Source organism: Patella vulgata, chromosome 1 (genome assembly GCF_932274485.2).
Source record: "Patella vulgata chromosome 1, xgPatVulg1.2, whole genome shotgun sequence".
Taxonomy (NCBI): Eukaryota; Metazoa; Mollusca; class Gastropoda; family Patellidae; genus Patella; species Patella vulgata.
This window is the reverse complement of record NC_065879.2, coordinates 69,836,200-69,861,597: the sequence shown is the minus strand read 5'-3', so window position 1 is coordinate 69,861,597 and position 25,398 is coordinate 69,836,200. Positions and strand designations below refer to the sequence as shown.

Sequence of the window (25,398 nt, the reverse complement as noted above, 5' to 3'; positions counted from 1 at the left end):
AAAACCCGCATTGACAATTAACATTATCCTCAGTAGATTTACGTAAACATGTCTTTATTAGCCCAGTCATGGCAGAAAAGTAGGAGGTTAAACCCCATTTCATTTCAGATTCACATAAAATAAAAAAATTCATCCGTTGCAAGTCACACATTTATTACATTTATGCCCCGGGGTGTTACTGTTATAATTGTGGGACTTTTAACAGATTTAGAACACTGCTGTCTTGTCCATATTTTAGTCTCAGAGTGCTCTCTGTAGAATTCAAAGCCCCAGTCACATGAATATATTAAATATAATCATATCATTTTACTCGTTATATAACAAGCACTATTAAAAGTCCGGCTACATTACAATACGTGTTAATTACCGTGGCTATTTACATTTGTCGTTATGTGAATACTCCATAGTCTGAAGTCACACGTTCAGTTTTTAGACTGATACTTTTGTTTGGGTTTCCAGCGACAAGATTACTGGATGCGTTAACTGCGTAGTAGAGTAGCTTTAACGATTTTCAGCTTGAAATACTCGTCAACTGAACGATAACGTTTTATAGAAAACGGCCGATCAATATTCCCGATCCTGTCCGTCACGTTCCTTCATAGGAATTCGTTTGATTTTCTGAAACAGTATGTAGCGGACCGGCGTGGACTACGAACCGTCTTGTGTAGCGCTTGATGCTTGATTCATCTTCATGCGTAATATTGCTTGTAGCTGAATGAAATACTGCTTCACGCCTCTTAATCTTTTTAAGGTAATTCATGATTTAATGAGTGATTTGTGGGAGTACGTGCATACGGCTGATGAAGTTCGGCTTATATTATCCAGCTTTGAGTTTAGTTCAGTGCCAATCAAATATGGAATCACACTAGATATGGAGAAAGTGCATATGATAAATTAGATTGGAATGGACATAAGCTGGTCTTGTGTATGAAAATGAACCAGGGCTCCTTAAGGATTTGGTTGTGGGGAAATCAGAGAATAGATATAACTTGGACATGTCCCGTTATTTTTATTGGCGTTTAGAATGTTCAATGGGGATTTGAAAGAATATTGTAACTCATGGTTAAAGATGGGAGCCACGGTGGATCGGAGAGTTTAGCGCTAGTTTATTAACCAGGATGTCCCTTGCTTGAACCCGGTGTTCGGATAGGATATGAAACTGAATTCTATAGTATAGCACTGACAACACGTTAAAGATCCCATAACAGCTGGAAATTGAAATAAGATTGTCGCGGTCCGGGCAAATTGTACGTCATAGCACATTGTACGACGTATAGTTGTCTTCATTAGCCCGGTTTGTGCAGAAAAGTAAGACGTTAAACCCCATTTGACATGATTTCTCTATACAGTTTAATCTGGGAAGCTTTGAGAAGATTGTGTACAAATTATAAAAACATATTATTGCTGGTTAGTTTTATCATTGCTGGCAATTGATATTTAGGATTCAATTTAAGAGTTATACAAATTTTATATGTATATGTCAAGGTTTGCTTTAAAAAGGCCGGTGCTGGGATTTTAGGGTTTAATTTGTTTTATATATATATATATATATATATATATATATATATATATATATATATTTATAACTGCAATGATTTCTAATTTCTGGCGTCGACGTGTCATGGACCAACACGATGGCAAGCTGAACGGATTAATGAATGAAGGGACAATTGAATAGAGCTTAGAATTAATGATTATCATCTACTGCATTTGATTATCAGGGCATGAATGGTGTCAGGTGACAATGTATAGATTTTTAATGTTTTCGCGCTATGGAAGGGTTTTGTAATGTCTAAAGTTTCAAGCGAGTTTTTTCTTTAGTTTGATTTAGTGGTTGCGTGGGATGTATAAAGTAGGAAGTGATATAAGGCTTAAGTAGCACGTTCTTTGTTTATTGGAACATTTGAATAAATTATATTACGTTAAGGGGAGTTTGCCCGCTGGTAGCTTGGAATCGGGATGTGGGGGTGGGTCGTCAGGACTGCCATAAGGCCTGCCAGGCATTTGTCATCCTAAGCACACTTATGAAGAAATTATGTCCTTTTTTATTGGTTAGCTCTGGATCGTCGAATCGGTAAGATGATCTTTTGGAACTGGTTTTCCCCAGTGTCTTTCTGTTAGGTTTTTCCATTTTGTAAGGCTGTCCCTAAGAATTTTTTTTCTATCAAATAATTCTGATCATATGCCCGCATTGAAATATGGTCAATATTATCGTCACCCCCGTCTGTCGGTCGTTCACAATTCCTTGTGGACGCTATAGAGACTAAAGTTATCACTTGATTGACTTTAAATTCGTACAGTGTTTATGTTCCCGAGACGAAGGCGTCTATTAATTTATGCACAGAAAGATCTAGAAGCAAATCAGATTTTCATTATTTTTGCTAATTACTTCATGGATTGTTACGCTTGATCCTTTTTAATGTCTTGTGAATGCTCCCATTACCCACAAAAGACTAAATACGCGACATCCTTTGGGACCTATCACTGGGGGAGTACAATATGGCTAAGACGTGACCAAGAGTCATGTCATCTGTTGTCACCTCCGTGTGGAACAGCTTGGTTAGTAGTAGTGGTTTTTTTTTTGTTCTTTTTAAAAACAGTCGATATTAGAGTTACGTACAATTTATGTAGGCGTCGTGTATGCGAGCATCATTGTGGATGTAGATACGTTGTGATTAATGGACTACTTCGGTTATTGAACCAGATATTGATGAAAGAAACTGTTGACTTGTTTGTTCTGTACCGTAAAAGGGTAAGCAAGTTTCGATTTATTGATAATCTGGCCTGTTGGATAGATGTAAATTGTGGGCTAATAGGTACATTTGAATATAATGTGTAAAGTGTGTACAAGAGATGCTTGTATAGTAGTTTTATGGAGTATCGATCTATCAAAGTGGCGCTTTGGAGATATTCACCTCTCCGATAAGAAACGGTTTTGATTTGGTACATCCCGATTGTTTAGATTAGATTGTATGCGAAATCTGTCAATCCACAACAAGTTATACCCTAATGAAAAGAATCCAAGGTGGGTCTAAATTGGCGAAAAAATTAAAATTCCGGGTCTTTAGGGTCGGACAGTTTGGTCAAAAAAGGGAAAGGATACTTAACTTTTTATTTCAGATTTTCTATTTATATATTAATGTTTAGTCTGTGATCAGTTCAGTGGCTCGTTGGTTATAAAAAAAATATATAACAATACTGTAGGCTATGGTCTATAACTTGTGCTCTGCCTGTCCTTGCTAGTGATAAACCAGTTAAACCATTGGCATGGAAGCTCCCCGGGCACAATCCTAATTGGGTCTGCCATTTCTACAGGCAATTAGCAAATAATACTTTTAAAAAGTACGAATGTATTAATTAATTATAAGCCTTTGCCTGCAGGGGAGAGTTTTCTCGGCTGATTCCATACTTGAGAGTGCCGATCATCGAACTCCGGATTTTGAATCAAGTACGACTCATTAATTTTACATGGATGTCTGTAATCGTGTTGGGGCTTTAGTCTGGGTGTCGTATTGAATATCGACGTATGTCTTTCAGAAGATTAAATTAAGAATCTTAGTTAGCATCGTGCGATGTCGAGCGAGTTCTAGACTTCAGACTTTGAAGATTTCCTGCGTCCATTTGAATGCCCAGATTTCACAAGGTTTGGCAGGCTAATAGTACTTCCGTGCGATTCCTGTGTTCTCCATATTATTTACGATGTCTTTTGTTACATTGGCGCACATATGACAATTTATTCTTTTGTATTCAGTTTTCAGTATTATTCGGTACAATTTTGGCATTTTGAATGAATATGAAAACAGACAAGGTTCTGTTCTGTTCCGATCTTATAAAACATCGAAAAATCTCTTCGAATTCTGATAAATGATGAAGGAGTTTCTTTTCTATTACATTTATATAGACTAGCTTAGAAACACCGAATTGTGTTTGTATTTTCCAGAGACGATTTACACATCCCTTCGAAATATGTCTTTATATTGTGGCCTTGGTGTAATTCTTTTCATTTGTATTGTATCCGTATATTGTTGTCAATGTCGAAGACTTCGGATGCTATTGAGTTAGGGACTTAGCTACTTTAATGACCCCAAAGCTAAGCAAATTATTAAAATAAAATTGATCCATATGTTAGTCCAGTCCCAAAGTTATCTAGTTTGTGTCGAGTGGATGTAAAACTTCATTTTTCTCTATATATGACTTTCTTGAAAGAGTAAAGCTACTTGCCTGTGAACGACGCCCGTCACTACTAAATGCTAAATTGAGCGATAGATTGAACCTGGATTTCAAGAACCGAAGATTACTGTGTAGAAGATATTCTCGTAGCAAACGGTCATCAGAAATAGTTTAAAGTTTTGTGTAAAGCCAGTCTCCATTCGAATATATTTCGAGTATTTATATATTGCATATACAAAATGTTAAAAACTTACAATGAATGATGCGAGTTAACGAATGTGTTAACAGCCACAAAGTAAATATGCTCTATTTTAATTATGTATGAAAAGACAAATTAAAATACCTGCAAATAAATTAAATGGGGTTTGCCATCCAACGTATCTCTACCATCCGGGGCTGATAATGTCTTCTTGAAATAGATTGATTTATGTTTGTTGTGTACATAATTATGTATCTCACGGTGGTAGTGGGCTCGAATGTATGACAACTCGGTCAAGGATTTGTTTGTGGGCTTACTCTGTGTTATCTGTTTCCTTCCACTTCTAAAAGCCTCAACTAAAGTACTGTTCAGCTAGTGTCAAGCCCCGCCCCCCCCCCTCTCTCTCTCTCTTTGTCTCTCTCTCCCCCTCTCTCTCTCAGAGCATTTATATATAAAATGCTGACGAGACTTTGTAGTATACTAACATAATAACAAATCATGTCTTTTTTGCAGTTTTTAAGAAAATGTAATCTCAAACCAGATCTTCAATATATAAAGCTAACATGAGATTCGTCATATATTCATCGAATATGGAAGATAATTCTCCTCTGAAGATTTTATGTGTTGTCAAAACAGTTGTAAAAATCTGGAATTGATGGACATATTTTGACTGTATTCAAATTGTGTTTTATGGATGTTTACATCGGAATATTAAACAATCAATCAATGTCTTTTGATTAACTGATGCCTCGACACAGTGAAGTTTGTTTATAACGTTGAATCGTTATAAGAACAAAAAAAAAACCTCAAGTAAATTTGGTTTTATATGTGTATACCAACAAACTATTTACTTTGTGAGTGATTTCTTACATGTTTTGGGGAACTGAATTAATATAACGTTCACCTGTCTAACACCGTAACTTATTACATATTATGGTATGTGTTTTACAAACATCTTATGAAGGATCTAATTCGTGTAATATTTATAACGTAATTTGAGGTATCTTCCATATCGTTAGTATCATTGATTATATCCCGAGGCGCTATTCTGCACTTCCATGCATAGAATGAACTCGATACAACCTGCCAGTAACTTGTAAAATCCAGCTCTGTTTTTCATTCATTCCTGATTATTCTGTTTGGTCATATGAATTATAGTTATACCAGTGATACAGCACTCTAACCAAGGAATATCAAGTACTTTTCAAATATTGAAATTTATTGTAATTGAGTGTCATTACTATTCATTGTTAAGGGAAAATTTCTCTTCATATATTTTTGTCACTGAACCTGAACTCTAGAATCCATTTATGATATTGAACGTTAACAATTTTTGTAATTGTAATAGAAATCACATGAACTGAGTTTTCCCATATCTTTAGTTGGGATAAACCGGTCATTGGCGTCAGCTTACTCAAAAATTATAAGCACAATTTGAATAGTGTAAATATAGTAGACAGGTAATAATTGGTGATGAATCGACAATTTGGATTAAACTAAAGAATCTGAAATTAATTAGTTGGACATTCTGGCAAGCGTTAAATTCGTTTTCAAGTTTAACAGCCAGTTAATCTGTCCCAAAAGTCAGAGTTGTAGACTAACAGTAATGTAATAGTAGTAAATCTTGATTACATTAAATTTAATGCTTAATTCGAATTCGAATCGATTCGAATAACAACGTTGTAAAATTGGTTTCAGCTGTATATCCTACATACCTGTTTGTTGATTGTATAAAGTGTAACGGTGCTGTTGTAATTTACTTTCGTTATAAACATTGGATTATATGGTTTACTAATACTGTTAACCAATAAACTAAGATGGCTGAAAACGGTAGACCCGGATTACTGAGTCCCGAATCGGATCTGGTAAGTCAGATAATGCTTTTTTTTAATGCATAGTATGCTTAGTGCTTTGCTTATCCCTTTGTCTGTGTTATCTTGCGGTGTCGTGATGATTCTATCCAACACCGTATTGTTCCAACCCCTTTTAATGATTTTAGGGTCTCTTCTTTTTTTAAAAAAAAGAAAAATTTAATGGCTTTGCTACATCTATGAAAAGTTAATAGAGCACTCAAAAGGTTTGTTTTGTGTATATCCTGCGGGAGAACCGGGTTTTAGGTATTCGTTTACTCTTTTGGACTGATTTAATGTTAAAATTAACAAGGTTCGTTGCAAATGTGTTTATGAGACAAAGAAGTCTATCGAATTACTGGCGGAATTGTGACTCCTGATCAGTTTTCATTTTCTTTGAATATTCCTATTATCTGAATAAACATACGATGACATTTGTGGACTTCTTGGATGACATAACGGCTATGGGTATATGTTTCGTTTCCTGGCAAGCTGACCTTTTTGTGGTTATTTCTTGTTATTGAACAACTCGTTGCATATAATTTTGTATCCCTTCTCAAATTTTAGAGTGTGGTTAATGTGTCAGTATCTATGCTTATCCCCATGGCTATGTATGTATAAACGCGTATTTAGTGTTAATCAAACCGTCTTGATTCATTCGGCTAGAAACACTACAATAAATTATTAATGATTTTACCAAAATAGAACACAATCTGTGAAATAATAGAGCTTGGTATAGGCTTTTATTAGAAAATAAAGGCGACATTCAAATAGGATGTGAAGTCTATTGGAACATTTAGACGCAGTCGAGAATAACACATAGATGGCTTTCATAAAAACTTAATAGTTCGTTTGGATGTTAAAGGGTACTAAGGGTATGAGATCAATTTCTTTGGTACATATATACATGTCAAACCTTTTCTCAGATTCCGTGAGCCATGATTCCTCTGGCTTACTGATCCGGTCTTGGGTTCGATACACCTGTTGCCCTGGAAAATTTCTCTGGATACTCAATCCTGGTTTTGTGTTTTAATTGAACAAGTTGTTTGATAATTGGTTCTAATAATAAGACCTCCTTTCTTCCATTTCGGTAAAAGAGCTCTTCTGAATATAACCTTATTTTAGAAATTAGTTATTTTCTTCTATGGGTATACTTGTTTCATTGAATAAATCTATCATGATTGATTCTTTAGGTTTATACAATACCTAATCAAGACAATACCGTGAATTTGACATCACGATTTTCGATTCTCGAAATTTACTCGCGGACTTACATTTTGTGTGCTTATTTGAATCCATCAAATGTCAAAACAGATTGACCTTTTTAGAAGTGCCGGAGAATCATAAACGACGGCAGGGAAGCGTGTGGATTAATTCATTTGTCGAATATGGCATTAATAACTCTACCTGGTAATACAATGAACGTATTGTTTTATCAAGATGACTGAAATGCCATTTATAAAAGTTTGTATCCGATGCATTTTAAACTTTGCTATTGGTTAAGTCATTTCTGATTGTGTTTCTGTGTTCATGGATTAACTCATTTCTAAGAGATGTCAAGGATCAATGTCTCGTCCATCGGAAATTATAATGTAGTGTTTCTCTCGAGCAGAAATGCCACAATTAAAAGTAATTTTTCCACCACCTTAAGATTCCGGACCGGCCTTAAATGTCGAGATGCAATCCTTAAAGTTTCGTTTAAATTTACTTGTGTATTGCCTCATTTTATTTTTGAGAACAGGGTAAATTACTATTTTAGATCCTTCTTTGAAATCACAGCGTCCGAAGGTTATCTTAACCAAGTAGTTTGGGACGTCTATCCAATTAGCTCTAAAAAGTGTTTTGTGTCATATACGAGACAGTGCATACATACGATTTCTAAAACAACTGATAACCTTCTCCTTTTTCATTAGGCTTACCATTTGGTTATACTTTTGGGTTATCCCGATTCTAAAATGACAGACGTTTGACATCCAGGCACGGATTTCATTGAAAAGTAAACCATTGTTGCTTTGAACAATATCCAAGCACCGTTATAACCTTATATCTGAATTTTAAAAAATGGTGACATTAAATCAATGAAGTTCTTGCCACAGATTTAGCAAGAGTTCAATCTTAACAACACTTTATCGCTATAAAACAGTATAGTTTCCCTTTAAATGGTAATGATTGCAGTAAATTAGCATCTTATTAAATCGCATAAAAATGAAACTGTAATCAAAAAATAAACAAATATTTTAGTTACCCTTTAATTAAGGCAGATTTGTTGGAGTTTTTTGTCACAATTACCACGTTAAGCCAAGGCTTATTTGCATTCATAAAAACAATATGAGATTAATAAGTTAAACTTCTTTCCAATAGTCTTCATTAGTGTGTCAGAATTTTTTTAATCATCGTGCAGTTGTATTCTTAAAATAGATTGTCGATGAATAAGTTTATTGCGAAAATCAATAGTCGTGTTTATTTTATTATACTTTTTCCAGCGTGATTGTAAAATAATATTTAAAGCTATAAATGACTTCAAAAATAAGTACCGTTAAATATCGTTATTTCGAATTAACGGATACAAACTTAATCTTAATGGATAAAAAATCTTCGAATTATCCCATCAGTATGATTAGTTAAAGAATAATCAGAATTTAAAATTTCTTTGCAAAACTAATACAGCTTTAGAACAAACCAGTGCTGTTGTGGTTAGGACGTTAAAAGCCAAATTTAATTAAGTTTACCGGTATTAAGTTTTGGGTAAACTATTTGCTGATCGAGAGCCATATTGTCTACAGTCCCAGAAAATCCGAAGTATTTAATAACCAGACATTCTTCATTTAGTTTGGTATAGAATCCCTTTAAGTTCGTATGTATCTATTTTGATAATATTAATTAAATATTTACGGTTTGAATTAGACCCTAGAACGGCATTACATAACTAGCTAATTGTTTGTACGAGGTAAATAATAGAATACTTGGGCTGATTAATTTTTATACGCCCACATTGAAATGTGGTCGTATATTGTCGTCGCCCCTGTCCGTCCGTCCGGCGGTCCGTCGGTCCGGCGTCCACAATTGCTTGTGGACGCTCTAGAGGCTAAAGTTAATATCCGATTGACTTTAAATTTATACACAATGTTTAAGGTCATAAGACGAAGAAGCCTATTGATTTTCAGCGATTTCCGATAATTACTGCCAGAGTTATGGCCCTTGATCGCTTCAAAAAATCTTGTGGACGCTTTAGAGGTCAGAGTTAATATCCGATTGACTTTAAATTTATACATGTGTTTAAGGTCATGAGACGAAGAAGCCTATTGATTTTCAGCGATTTCCGATAATTACTTCCAGAGTTATTGCCCTTGATCACTTCAAAAAATCTTATGGACGCTCTAGAGGTCAAAGTTAATATCCGATTGATTTTAAATTTATACACGGTGTTTAAGGCCATGAGATGAAGAAGGCTATTGATTTTCAGCGATTTCCGATAATTACTGCCAGAGTTATGGTCCTTGATCACTTTGAAAAATCTTGTGGACGCTCTAGAGGCTAAAGTTAATATCCGATTGAGTTTAAATTTATACACAGTGTTTAAGGTCATGAGACGAAGAAGTTTTTCATTTTCAGCGATTTTCAATAATTACTGCCAGAGTTATGGCCCTTGATCACTTCAAAAAATCTTGTAAATGCTCTAGAGGCTAAAGTTAATATCCATTTGACTTTAAATTAATACAGAGTGTTTGAGGTCATGAGACGAAGAATCATATTGATTTACAACGATTTCTGATAATTACTGCCAAAGTTATGGCCCTTGATCACTTTTAAAAACCTTGTGACCCTCTAGAGGCTAAAGTTATCATCCGATTGACTTCAGATTCATACACAGAGTGTAAGGTCTTGAGACAAACCAGTATGCTGATTTTCAATGAATTCTTATGACTTGAACAGCTAAATCCATGATGTTAAAAGTTTCCTATACTAAACGTTAGCATGGGGCAAAACTTTATAAAAACCAAACAAATTCTATTGGTTTTCTGATAATTACTTAATGAGTTGTTACTCTTAATCAGATTTTAATGTATTATAAATGTTTCATTACCGAAAAAAGTAAAAATATGTGACAACTCTTGTTGACTGCCCGGACGAGTTAGCTGCTGTGGGCGTATGTTTCGTTGCCTGGCAACCTATCTTTTATGTTATCGGAGATCATATAATTTAGTCTTGTTAGAAGGAAAGGCACTCCCCAAGATCCGATGCAGAGGGTTCATTTGGTTCAGTGCCTGATTTACCCGGACAGTCTGAAGCCTAGAGTCTCAAGATCTAGTGGTCTTCCGGCCAAGGCATATGCCTTTCTTACACACGTTGTAGTCTTAAACGTCCGTCATCATCCTCATCTGTGCTCAAATGTGTAAAAATATACTTTCATATTCCGCTAGTCGTGAGGCTGGAGGAAGAGGAGGGGTCTCATACGATTTGGATACTAAGGGCATGTGGCGATTTTGATGAATTTTGTGCATGATCGCAATGTACCCTCTAAAGTCCAGTGACTTGAAAACAACCTGACAAACTTGGAATCAGGTGTATTTAGTACATATATGAGATGGAAGAATAGATTTATATGAATTTATTTTTCGGTTAAACAGTTTTATCTTTTGTTTTTGTTTTGAAATAGGGTATTCGATATTTTAATACTTTATTTGTTTGTTTAAATTTTTGGAATAACGAATGTAATGAATAAACTAAGGCATCGGAAAAAAACCATCTAGAAGTTCTAAACCGAAATATAATTTTTGGCAAATGAGTCTATTTGTTCCACAGAACTGCGAAAAACAAGGCTAGCTTTATGAATAAAAACATGAGTGATTAACGACAAGATAAAATTCTTTCTCCTTATAATTGATGGCATTCTAGCTAAATCCTCGTAGACTATCTTATTTCGGGTATCTTATTCTTAGATATGACGCTCTTGACAGTATTAATTTTGTTGTTTTACAAGTACAAATTACGGTATGAAGAGGTAAGGCAAAAAGTGCGGTAAAATACCGAACGTCAAAGTCTACGACACCCGAAAAAACCTTGAAAATCCGAGCGTTCACTAGACATAACGAAATTGTTATGATTTAATGTCAGTGCAGTGATGTCATTGAGAATAGTATAATGTCAGGAACATGCAGAGCGCGACAAAGTATCGACTAACAAAATATAGCCTGTTTGCGTGCACGTGAAAGGAAACATGCCATTTGGAATTCGGAGAAGTGTTGGCGGAAACACCGCTGTAAGCCCCCCCCCCTCCCCACAACACCTCGTATTCCACATAAACCATAGTTATTTAAATGTATTTTTGTCAACCAACTTAAATATATAATGCTTAGGAATGTACAGTTTCTGTTGAAACAATTATTCCTGTGCTATTTTAAGACGCATAACATACGCCATAAAGCCCTCACTGATTAGAGAGATTCTGTGAGATACACCGTTTTACAACACCATTGATTGTTGCACACATCAGGCCAATGACCTGTTAAGAACGGTCGAAGATTTGAGAAAAATGGGGATAAACGTCCACTCAACACAAGCTGCTGTTATATCAACTGGCTGAAATATGTAAAAGTGTAAAAAATATATTTCTGTTCCAAGGCTATAATTATATACAATTAGTCTATGCATTGGTACATCATTCAGGGTTATTTGTAGCAATCTGAATTACCATAACATATGGTCGATAGGTCATTTTAGATATATTTAGAAAGGTTAAAGATCGAATGATATTTTCGGAAGTCTGCACTATCTTGTGAGGTCTATCTATATATCTTGCAATGGCTATTTTTGTAACCAAAATGACCACAGTAATTATGGTCGATAGGTCAGTCAAGGTATATTTTAGGAAGTTCAAGAGGTCAATATATGTTTATGTTTTCTGTAGTAATAGCTGTTTACCATATCTTGAGATTTGTGTAGGTACTTATGTCTTGCTGGTATCTATTAACAAATAGTACCTCAGTAATTCCCCATAATTGATAGCAGCTTTTATTCTTAAAGGGAACCACGATGGCTCAGTAAGTATGGTGCTGGATAATCAACTAGGGGTCCCGGTTCTGGAAAATAGTTACTACGTGTAATAGTTTCCGTGCAAGTAAAAGAAAGATTTTCGGTTGGAAGTTAATGTAGAGTAGGCGGAAACGCCACTCTGTTGGCACAATTTCCCCCATCCCTATTCATTATCCAGGTCGGTGCAGAAAAGTAGAACACTAAAAGCCACTCGGTTAATGCGAACATTTAGTAATGCATATCATAAACCTTAAAAACTTTTCTAATCTGTCAGCAAACTCTTTAATCCAGCTACCCATCCTCAGCATTACTATATCCACAATAACATGGATTATGACTTCAGATTCTTAATACACAACACGATCACAACCAATTCACAATTTACCAAAACCCCGATCTCCATACATTAGAGTTGTCTCTTTAACATAATATATTATGGTGTTCGTCCAAAAAATAGCATTGCCCAAAAGACTTGTTCAAAACAAGTTACTCGTTGCTTTAATCATGTACCTAGATAATAGGTCTTTATTTACGAATACTTGTTAACTGGTAATAGCTTCAGTGGTAAAAGACGCTTCCAGTTGCGCTGTATGAACAGACAAAATTATAACTAATCAAGGAAATATTGGCTTTGTCGGCGCCTTGTTTGAATATAATACAGCTAATGTTGCGTTGAAATCATATGGTGGTACAATAATGGCATATTTCTGATTTGGAAATGACACTCAATTCACGAAATAAGGGGTTTTGTTTTCGGCATCAAATTCGAAAATTTGCATTCTAGTTCTTAGCATTGTCATCATATAAAACTAACCGTGTTATAGCGACCGAAGTGTTGTGGTGTTTGAGGCATTAAACGCTATTTTATTCCATTTGTAAGTCGGAATATTATTATTTCCATAAATATGGCATTATCCGCACATTTAAGACCCATTGACAGTTGATATACGAATAGGGATAAGCGGAAACGTCCCTATCATGGCAAAATTTTCTTACCAAGTTTTAATTGCCAGTAGCCTTTGAGGTGATATTGATCTCGTTTTTGGGTTGGATGGTACAAATCATGATGTCTAAAGTGCACATTGGTTCTTCATCTAAAAGATACCCGGACAAACAGAATTTGATCAACGATGTAAAAGTTACAATTTTCCAGAAAAACAGGCAATATAGCATTCCGTTTAAAACACAATCAAAATATTTTTATTAAAAATCATATTCCTCAAAATATCATTGTAACGATATAGAATTTCTGTCCACAAGCATCTAGCTAAAACGACGTTTTGTTTTAATCGTCCAGAATACTATCTGAAGAACACTTTAAAGTCCATATTTTGTTGATTAAGATGAGGACAATTATTATTGGATGCCTGGAATGTTGAGGCTTAAATGAAACTAAATATTCTGTGTAGCTCGTTTAGATGGGAAACCCGAAAACAAATACTTTTCGATTAAACCATACAACAATTATTGATTTCCCGATCTCGTTCTGAAAATTTAATTTAAACTGAATTTTGATCATAAACACCAGGACAAGGTTTTGGTTTGTACGTTATACTCAAGTATCGTTTGATTTGTTATCCTGCACTGTTAAAAGTAGTTCAAATATGATAACAAAATACAGTTCATTCATTTTCTGAGGCAGCCATTTTTAGTAATAAAAAAATAACAGTGTCGTAAATTTTCAATTGTCGGAAAAACAGATGACATAGTATAGTAGATAACGATTGATTTAATATTTTGATAAACATCGGATAAGTACTACGTTGCTAGAGGCGATGACATTTTCGTAAATTTGACTTACCTCTTTCACGTGATCCAACCTCTTTTATAAATATTTAAGACGGGGAGACAATGATATATTTTGCCTTTCTTTGTTTTAACTGTTTATGAAATATAATATTTTAGATGTTTAGAATGTGTATCACGGTAAGTTTCTTTATCAATATGTATATGTCGTACATTTTCATGGGTTTATTTACATTATTAATGTACTTGGCGGATCTTTAAACGAACATGCAAACAAGAAGCTTGAGAAGAGTCAACAACATGTTTGCGGTACAGTTGCTGTCATTGGTGGATAGATTCTGGTGTCTAATCAATTGGGGATCACGTGGCTAAGTTGGTAAGACGCTGGCTCGCTAGCCTAGAGGTCCGGTGTTCGATCCCTGCATTGGCCGAGAAAGTTCATCCAGATTTTCCGGCGTGGTTCCCCCTTGTCAGTGATGCAGGACGGAGGGCCTGACAAAGACAGCTGTCTAGTCGTTCGGATGGCACGAAAACCCGAGGTCCCGTGTATATATTGAAATGCACGTAAAGAGTAGGCGATAGTGCCGCTGACCGGGAAAAATTTCCCTCATAGCACACTGTATGGCGTATGCCCGTCTTCATTAGCCCAGTATAGGAACAGAACAGTAGGGCGTTAAACCCCATTTCATTTCATTTTCATTTCTAATTGAAGGGAAATAATGCCAAATATGAATTGTGGGTTCCCTTTTATAAATACATATCGAAAAAAAAATAGTTGTATATCTGACGGAGAAATTAAAAAAGAAGGGGGGAGCCTTAAAATGCTTTACACTCGTTTAAGCATACAGTTTGTGTGGATAGTGGAATCTCGTAAGTACACGACGCAAAATTCGTGCAAAGCGTTGTTTTCGAACTAGTCTAGCCGCGCCAGCATTTCAAATAATCTAGCGTAATGAGTCACCTGTGTAAAATTGCATTTATCCTTGGTTCATACTGAACAAAATTATCTCATATTAGAAAATCGACAGCACCGTGTCCCTTTAATGTAATGTTGAAATCGTAATTCACTTTCTACAAAGTACTTTGCCAAACGTTGCCATTTGTTTTAAAGATGGCGGACACTTTAGCGCACGTGCTAAAAACAGGTTTCACCAGCCTACATGCATAGGATATATTTGTTGTTCAATTCATACTTTGCTGTTTTCTTTAGATTTTTAGGTGGAAAATGGTGAATGATATTGTTTAAAGACATTTTCTTAACGTGTTGGTTTTATTTTTTAACGTTGTTAACGTTTGAACAAATCAATTAAAATCCATTTGTGAACACCTGCATTGCACTTAAATGCTTCCAAAAATACATCTAACCGCCCAATTTTGACATTGAAGCATGACCTTGGGTACCATGGATACACTAGATTATATTTAGTTGGCTTATTTATCTTTGAAATATTTAGACACAACACTACGGTGGACGGGGTGTTCACATTACGTAACTACTATAATTTTCAGCCGTTTGCCATGCAGTCCAAACATACTTACAGGTCACTGTTGAGAATTTTGAAGTGCACCCCGCCTCACTTCAAGTCATCCCAAAGGACATCAATTTGCCTCACCGAGAATATAAGTTTCTGTTATGACCAGAATATTTCTGATTCGCAATCACGTCGGCTCAGTTACTATCTCTCAGACGTAAAACCCATTCTTGATCAGACGGAATAACGGCAGTTAAAATGTTCATATTGATTCCGCATAAATTAGGACCCTTGATGGTTAGCTTTCGTAGAAGATTCTGCAAACAGTTTCGTTCTGTTCGAAATATTCGGATTGACTTTTTGGAATCTTAAAAATACAAATCAAGTATTAATAATAGTTGATATATATGTCTAGTGTAGTCATTGACATAGTGAAGATAAACAATTAAGTTATTCACAACTGGTCCATATGATTTTGAAAGGCCAGCTAAACTATTATCTATTTGGTTTTCCTAGATAACTGCTATGAAGTATCGAGTGCCCTACTAAGAAACAGGGCGGTCCTATTTTATTTTTTCATGCAAAGTTTTCATATCAAAATTAAGTGGAAAGAATGAAGTCATGCTCATGTAGAAGATACGGGGATGTAGTAAACATAGTTTCATGTCAGATTTCGTGCTCTTGATTTCTGTTAATTTTTATATGCCCACATTGAAATGTGGTCGTATATTGTCGTCGAAAGCTAAAGTTAATAGAAATAGTTTAAGGTCATGAGACAAACAATCGTAACAAATTCTAATGTTTTCTTATAATTACTCAATGTGTTATTACTTGTACACTAGGGATGGCCTCTTTTATTTTTGGTGCATGCCCGACCCCCTGGGACAGCCACGCCCAATTTTTGTTTGTGTCTGTGTCGCCTACAGACCGCAATTCTTAACAGATCCTTTCGAAACTTTGCATACCTATTCCTTATACATAAGAATGATCCCTATTGTTTTTGGTCAATGTCCGATCCCTATAAGGACAGAGCCACACCATTTTTTTCTTTGTGTGTCTGTGTGTTGCCTTGAGGCCACAATTATTCATGCATCGTTTTGGAACTTGGCATATTTATTCCTTATAGCGTAAGGACGGCAACTATTGTTCCGACCCCCAGGGGCAGAGCCACGCCCAATGTTTGTGTTTATCGTATACAGGCCGCAATTCTGATTGGATTATTTTAAACTTGGTATGTTTGGACGGCAACTATTGAATTTAGTGCATACCCCCCCACACACACACCCACACACACACACACCACCACCACCACCACGCCCACATTTTGTTCTGTAAATAATCTATAAGTTCCAAATATTAACAGATTTAGATCCAATTCGGCATGATTCATCATAGGGTTATACCTATTTGTATTTTTCCATCTCCAACCCCCAGGGGCAGAGTCAGGCCAAATTTTTGTGTTTATCGTCTACATACTGCAATTCTGAATGGATCATCTTGGAACTTGACATATTTATTCTTTATACCGTAAAGACGGCAACTATTTATTGTTAATAATTAGTCTGTAAATTTTGGCAAAACAAACCCATCACTTAGCCTTCTTTGCCTCGTGTCATAATTATTACAGTTGTTACAACTATTTCATATTTCGTTCACTTCATTTTAAATAATACCATATCAATCAATGCAGGAATGTGGACGTATATTGCAGCGGTAGCGATGCTCTTGTTATTAAATAGCTTCTTGGTGTTTATATTTCGTTGAAATATTTTCTTCTAGTTAATAATTTACAATATCTGTACTGTCGATAATAATATTATGCTTGTTGTGATATATTTGGGTGTTTTACTTAAGTGGGTTTAATCTTATCTGTGACGTTTAACCTTCTATCATTTCCCCTTGATATATTCGATGTCCTTGTTGATATTTTGTGTCTTTAAATTATGTATTGTTAGGTTTTGGTATGTTGATATAAAGGCGTACTATTTGTTGAGATTTGGTTCTTTTTCTATCGGGACTTTGCAAATGTTCTTCAAATCTGTAACGTTCAACAGCTGCATAAAATCATGTTAAAGTAGTGTCTGTATGTATACGTTTCCCCTCAAGGTTAATTACACACTGACTTCTTTGAAGTTACCTCTATATATCAGGTATAGTATAAACAGAAATATGGCATCAATGATATTAATGTTATATACATAACACTCCCCGTTATGGTGCCATATTAATACGTGGAAACTATGTAAAAACTTGACCGTGGTTTCATTTGGGTTAATTTTATTATTTTGGAGAGTGGGGCGGGGTCTATTTCAAAGTCCCTAGCTTTCGATTCATATTGTGTTTACGGATATTACGAGTATCGAACTTTAAATATTGGTCAAATCATTCGAATATCTAAGTTGTTTGCGTGCAGAAATAATTATGTAACGCGTATATTATTGGCGTCATAAGCTCACGGGATCTTTGGATTAGTCCGATTGCACCTGTATACACCTTGGTCCCCCTCCTTGATTAGAATTAAGCACATTACGTATAAAAAGCTTCCATGAAGACATTCCTCGCAGTGTTTAGGGATTTCTCCCTCCATTGCTTCGGGAATATGTAATAAAGACTGAAATGGTATGTTAGGATTTTAAGGAAAGTCAGTGTTAGGCTATGACGTGACTCTATACCTCATTCGTTTCAGTTTATTTATGTTCTTTCCTTTTCGATATGGAATAATTTATTTACTAGACAAAGATTGACGTCTTCACTCTACCAGAGTAATTGTTTTATGATTAAATCAAATAAATGATGAAAGAGAATAAATATGGGTTTCATTAAGCGAGAAATAGATCCCAAATCTCCACCAAGAAGATTCAGAACTCATATCAATTTCATTTCATTTCGGATTCTCTTCCTCCATCGAGGCATTTCTCGTTAGATGTACTCGCTGACATTAGGAATGTAAAATACAGATTTTGGAATTCATCCAAATTATGAACTGTTTTGTTAATACATAATATGCAGTAGTATATTACGTAGACGTGTGGTAAAATAAGCATAAATCTGACATTTTGAGCAACAAATCGTGTAGGTTGTTCCGAAGATGAACTCAAAATATCAAGTAACTATTTTAGATAACATGCTTTAGTATGAGGAGACTATTTTGAAAAATACTTTCCTGTGTTTTAATAACCAGTCTCTTTATTTTATTTTATTTTATTTATTTATTTTTTTTTAGAAGGTTTGTTCAAATAAATTAAAGATGTGTGATGAGGGTTAACATGTCTGTACAATGCTCCGGTGGTTTATACTTTTTAGACTAACACGTGGTTGGGTGCACATTGTGGATAGGGAGGGTACTTTGTCAGTACAGCTCCATCCATATTGCGTGCTTGCATGGAAGATAATAGCTAATCCCGATAAGTAACAAGCAGATGAGTTTTGGGTTTGGATTTGAACACAGCTAATGTTTGAGAACTCTGTATCTCCAGTGGGAAGCTATTCCACAGACACCGAAGGCTTTATCCCCATAGGATTTCAGTTTAGCTTGTGGCACAACTAATGAGGGCTTATTTTGTTAGCGAAGTGTTCGATTTTGTTGGTATGACTGAATGAGATCCATGAGGTAAGATGGAAGGCTTTATCCCCATAGGATTTCAGTTTAGCTTGTGGCACAACTAATGAGGGCTTATTTTGTGAGGGAACTGTTCGATTTTGTTAGTATGACTGAATGAGATCCATGAGGTAAGATGGGGAAAGATCGTGTTAACACATATAAACCTATGTTATAATGTTGAAAGTTAGTCGTAATACACGTGTAGTGTACATAGAGTTAGATAAATGGGGTTTAACGTCCGCTCAACACAAACTAGGTTATTTTTCTAATATATGGTACATTTTTATTTAAATAATTTGCTTGCGTCTAGGCGTCTTAAGTAGTATCCAGAATCCGAAGGATCCGGAGAATACCCTCAAGGTTAGACTGCAGGCGATCCTGCCCACACGACTGCAGTGAACATAATATCGGTTCATTAGTTTTACTTTTCTAATGAGATTTTATAGTCAGCTGTAATAACTGGGAATCGACATTATGGTTTGCATAATAAAAGCAAGCAAATAGCTCTTTTAAAAATCGTTTCAATCAATTGTGTAGGCAGAGACTGATGAGTTGATTAATGCACTGGTAAGCTTTTAACTATCATCAAAATACTAAATAGTTACCCATTTACAACAGCAATTCCAATAAATAGCAATCGATGGTAACTAAAAACACTCCTTTTTATCATTTGAGGTAAATTCTGTAACTCTGATGAAAAATCTATACATTTCATTATAAGTAACAAAAAGATGCCGATGGCAATTTCTTTCCTTCAAGATCGACAGCGTAATTTATTTGAAAGAGACGGAGTCGGTTTGTTCTGATTTGATTTCAGTTCTGGCTTGGAGTGTACACACTTTAGGTTTACGTTTTCAGACATACAAACTTAATACGCTTTCTTAATTTACTCTGTAATTTAATTTCTTTTAGACTGACATGTTGATGCGGGACATGAATATTTTCTTTGGTTGATTTAATATGGTAAATAAGAATCTATTTAGCCGTTGCCATGCATTGCATTATGTACAGCGTCTTGTTACAGTAAAGATTTCCTTTATTAAAGATACCGGGAATAGAACAGGTTTGGCTTTTTTCTCTTTGATAGTCTGTCACCGGATGAATTTGTCGTTTGTTGAGATTCCGTGAATTTTAATGCGATGCCTCATTTCGTTATATTTCGTGTCGGATTTCATGCGCAGTACAGTGTAGTCTAGCATTTTCTAAAACACATGATAACGGGAGTTCATGTACCTAACGATTTTTTTTTTACTGTGGCCTAGTTTCTTACCCTGAAAGCGGGCCTTTAAGACTAATTCCTTTAATTAGTTTCATCGTTTTATGTGTCTGTAAGGTTTCAACGAGTATCGATACAGACTATTCCTATTAACCTTTATTTTGCCAGACTTTGTAAGTTGTGTATTGTCTACCTCGAATATAGATCGCATCTGATTGAAAAATGAATATTCATTATTTACTGGACGTGGAATATAGCAATACCGACAGACGATAAATTGACGTCTGATGTCAGAATAAAGTTAGATCGAATAACCCCCACTGTATCTACTGAAATGTCATGAATCTGCTCTCTTCGTTAAATAATACTTTTATTTATTTCCAATCGATTTCCTGTTAATATACGAAGTACATGTTTATTTCAGACATTGGCTTAACGTCCTCTTAAGATTAAACCATTTCCGAACTAAAAAATATAATATACCTTTATTCCATTAATTAATTCTATTTTTGGATTTCGAAAAGGAGTAGTGTCGCTGTCTGCTTAAAATTATCTGTTCTACTTTCAATCAAGTTACACGCGTGACAGTAGTTAACAGCTATTACTAGGCAGGGTAAGCTTACTCTTCCGGACACCTGTTACGACTGTTTGTCGTGTATTTTGTACACGGTGAACAGTCCATATGCTGATTACACTATTTTGCCTTATTACACTATTTTGCCTATACCGTTTTTTTTAGGACTTCGAATTTTGTCTAATGGTTTGGATTGTACGTACTTGGTTTTATTTTATTTCTTTAATATACAAAGGACAACAAACAATTGTTGTTTGAACTCCCTAATAAGAAATGGGACCAGGTCGTTCGTCTCGAGATGACCGAATTTTTATATGACCGAACAAGAGAGTTTAACCTTTAATGCAGTGGAATTGCTTGTTGTTCATTACAGATTTAACGTCCAAAACATAAAATATGACATTATGGCCAGGTTGATTTAATTAAATTATTCACACTTAATGGGTTGAAAATTGGTAAAAGGACAAAATAAAAAAGTCCGTGTATATGAGAAGTCACCTTAAAAGTGGTGAAAACACAAAAATAAAAAAGTCCTTGTATATCAAAAAGCCGCTTGATATACAAGGACTTTTTTATTTTTGTGCCATGTCTTCGGGTTCTTATGAACCCAGTTTGTGACAAGCCAATTATTGAATAATAACTGATCCATTGTTAAATCGGCAATCTGCGGTTACTCATATTGTTCACCTTTTATAAATACATCAAACATAGTACCATATCTCGGTACACCGCCATCAACCAATGGCCAATTAGACCCAATCAATTAACGTTTTACAATGGATGCAAGGAATATCGGATGTGATTGGCCCGTAATGCCAGCGGCAAATTGATCTATTCCTGGACCGGAAGTAGTAATTACTTGAGAAGAGGCCGTGTGGATGTCAGTAAGCGAGTTTGTCGCTTACGGTTTAACTATCACGCACGTGATATCAGCCTGTCATCAACATGCTTTCAGGCACTAGGATGTTTTATATTACTGATCATCAGTGGTGTCTGCGACTAAACTTAATACGTGTGCTTGTCTAACCTATAACTATTTCATCATCCATGCTAAAATAGTTCTATAGTGCTTCGGACTATAGACGTGTCATCAATTCTGCTGTAGATAAAAAAAGATCTAAACTTGCCAACTTGCAGTCAAATGCAAAGCTCCCTCAATGGAAGTTGGAACTAGGTGTTAAGAAGTGGCGTATCAATGGGTGGTTGAATTCATTAAACAGAGCTTATTTAAAAGCAATGTTTTGCAACATAAACTATTAGACTACTCAACAAACTATTTCCCCAACGCTAAATAATGCATCATTTGTCATATTCATAAAGAGTATAATTATCAGCATCGATACTTTTTATACACCCATATTGCAATGTGGTAGTGCATCGACCATCGTCCACAATTTCTCGTAAACTCTATTCAGGCTACATTTGTGATCTGATCGTTTTAAGATATATAGTGTTAATATTACTGAGGCGAAGAATAGTATTAAACTTTTTGTGATACCTTCCAAAGTTGTTGCTCTTGTTTGTAAATGTTGTTGAACCTGGCCTAGGATATGGCTACTTAAGATAATGAGTTAACGGCAGTTACCTTGTCATCAACACGTCTAATGTATAGGATGTGACTTGTCATTCATTCTTATCCAGTCCTTCAAAAAACCTTCCATTATTGATGTTCGTGAATTCAACATCTGCTGTAGACAGTTAAACATCTCAGGTCGAATAAAGTCCCAAAGAAAATCAATCTGAACCTGATTGATTTGGGTCAATCCTTATGTCTCTTCTTAGCGGGCGCCTTGCTATGGAGCCGCGATGGATTATTAGCCATGGATCCCTGGTTCAATGCCGGTGTTGGTCTCGAAAGTTCCTCGGTATTTTTCTGCGTAGTGTCTCTTGTCAGTGATAAGGAACAGGCCCCGTGTGCACATTGGCGTGCTCGGAAAAGAGCCACTGTCAGTTGGAATTTGATGAAGAGTGAGACGGAAACGCCTGTGTCCGGGCCAAATTTCCCTCATAGCACACTAAAATGCGTAAGCCCGTCTTCATTAACCCAGCTGTTGCAGAAAAATAGTACGTTAAACACCCGTATTATTTCTTTTCGTTTCCTGCTTTTCATCATTTTTCACCAGTCTGACATAGTTAATTTAGAAAATACGATCCCGCCAATTCGATTACACTAATAATAAAAATGCATGACAATCGATTTTTGTCAAAAAAACGGCAGTCGGTTTAAACAGTATTTCTTCTCCATGCAATGTTTGCACGCCCATTTATGAACTTTAAGGAAAATAAACACATTTATAAAGCTAGATCACCTGGAAAGTAGCTGGTGTGTTACATAATCCAAACGTTTATGAGCTGAAACCTACATAAATATGTGCTTTTAACGACGTTCATTTGAAATTAATTCTGCTTTAAGAGGATGATTTTAACGATTGGGTTTTTCAAGACAATAAATTCATGATGGCCTGGGTCGTTTTCTTAACGGCATGTTGGTGTACAGGTTTTAAAATTGCGTTTTGTTGAAGTGATTACACCGTATTAGCAGACATTTTATTCTTCTTCTTAATGATTTAGGATATATTTAGTAGCTAGAATAACATTGGGTATGGTGTGATATTTATGTTGTTGAGTTTTTAACCTAAGTAGGTTTTATCTTGTCTGTGACTCTTTACTATATCTTATTTTCTCCTTGAGAATAGGGGGATCACGTGGCTAAGTGGATAAGACGCTGACTCGCTAGCCTGGAGGTCGGGTGTTCGATCCCTGCATTGGCCGAGAAAGTTCGTCCAGATTTTCCGGCGTGGTTTCCCCTTGTCAGTGATGCAGGACGGAGGGCCTGACAAGGACTGCTGTCTAGTCGTTCGAATGGGACGAAAAACCGAGGTCCCGTGTACACATTGGCGTGCACGTAAAAGATCCCTTGGCAGTTGGAATTCGATATAAGAGTAGGCCGCAGCGCCGCTGCTCGGACAAAATTTCCCTCATAGCACGGGCGTATGCCCGTCTTCATTAGCCCAGGTTAGGAGCAGAACAGTAGGAAGTTAAACCCCATTTCATTTCATTTCATTTTCCTTGAAAATATTTGAAGCCTTCGTTGATAATTTATATATTTTGAATTACGTATTGGGTTTTTTACACATTATGATTTTCAATCCTTGTATGTTGATATAAATATGTTGACATATTACGACAAAGGGGGGTATTTTTCTTTTATAACACATTTTATTTTCAATCCATATAAAATTGCAGTGTGTGTCTGGTTCTTTTCTATGATGACTTTCCCAAATACCTGATACGTGGTATCGGGTGGTGCAGAAACTTTATTCAAATATTGCAAAAAATGACCAACTCGCCCATTTAAGGCTTTTTTAATGCGGGTAAGATAGAATTGTATTTCATACCAAATCCAAAAATGTGGACTTTTGATAACCTTTCGGAATAACCAAATTACCGTAACGTTTCCAGCGAAAACAACTGCTTTCAAGAATAACAGTATTTTTTGGTCTTCGTAGATGGATAATTTTGAATTCGAAGAGTTCAGTATAGCTTTTATATTACGAGAAAGCTTTATGGTTGTAAAATTGTAAAAATTTGTATAAAACAAGAACAGAAATAAAAATAGACAATCTCTAATAGTAAGCCGTTTCTTGTGCCCTACATATACTTTATAAAAAGACGGTTGTCGGTTTGACATTGAATCAAGTGTTTGTTTTGACATAACCGCATGGACATCTAAATAAGGCAAGGTGCTTAATATTTTTATTTTTCCAGTCGTCAAAAACGAAGAAATTTCTACGGATTAGTCCGAAGTTAAAGAAGAAATCGTCTCGGAAGGAGGACGAAACCAGTATGAAAGACATGGCCTCTCAGGGAAAATCTAAAAAATTAAACGACAAAATACCAAACGGATTAAATGATAAAGAAAGATTAGGTAAGTCTAAACGTAGATGTATTTCTTTAGTACAGCCAAGGCGGTATTAGTCGGCCTATTTATACTGGAACAACTGGATGTCCTGTAGCTAAACAGAGATACGTGGGACACCATAACTCTGCTTCTAATTGCGGTAGAATATTCATATTATGTGTAGGTGTTCATTGGATGAGTGTCTGCACTGAGATGGATAACTGTGGTACACTTTTCAGTGTAGATGTTTCTAAGGTGAACGTGCTGCTGATAACCTAAGCAGACGTCTGTTTCTAAGTGAGGTGGTATAGAAGTTTGTTAGATGAGTGTTGACCGAGTTCGATGATGATCATTTTCTGCTTAAGTCCCTGTCACACTAAACTACTTATCACTCCGTACTGGAAATTTCCCTAGAAAATCGCAAAACAGGTTGTGGTCGGGGTACAATCTGTAAATAATATCTATAATACGATCCTAGTGCGCTCATGAACAGTACTCAGTTCGTCTATCTCGTCTGCACCGCGTCCACAGTCAGTTTATATTAAGTACAGATTGAGTAAATTTCCCTTTTCCAAGCAGTCCAAGCCCGTCCGTAACCCTTTGGTAACTAGTTCTACTCCGTTCCCAATACCTCCG

General features: G+C 35.7%; 1 long non-coding RNA gene across 1 annotated transcript in view; it reads left to right on the top strand.

The window, feature by feature from the left end:
* The window catches only part of LOC126808464 (uncharacterized), a 72,984-nt gene that overhangs the window by 32,978 nt on the left and 14,608 nt on the right, over positions 1-25,398 (top strand). The window contains exon 2 of the long non-coding RNA XR_007674643.2: positions 24,630-24,789. This is a non-coding gene — a long non-coding RNA (uncharacterized LOC126808464). The remainder of the gene's footprint in view (positions 1-24,629; positions 24,790-25,398) is intronic.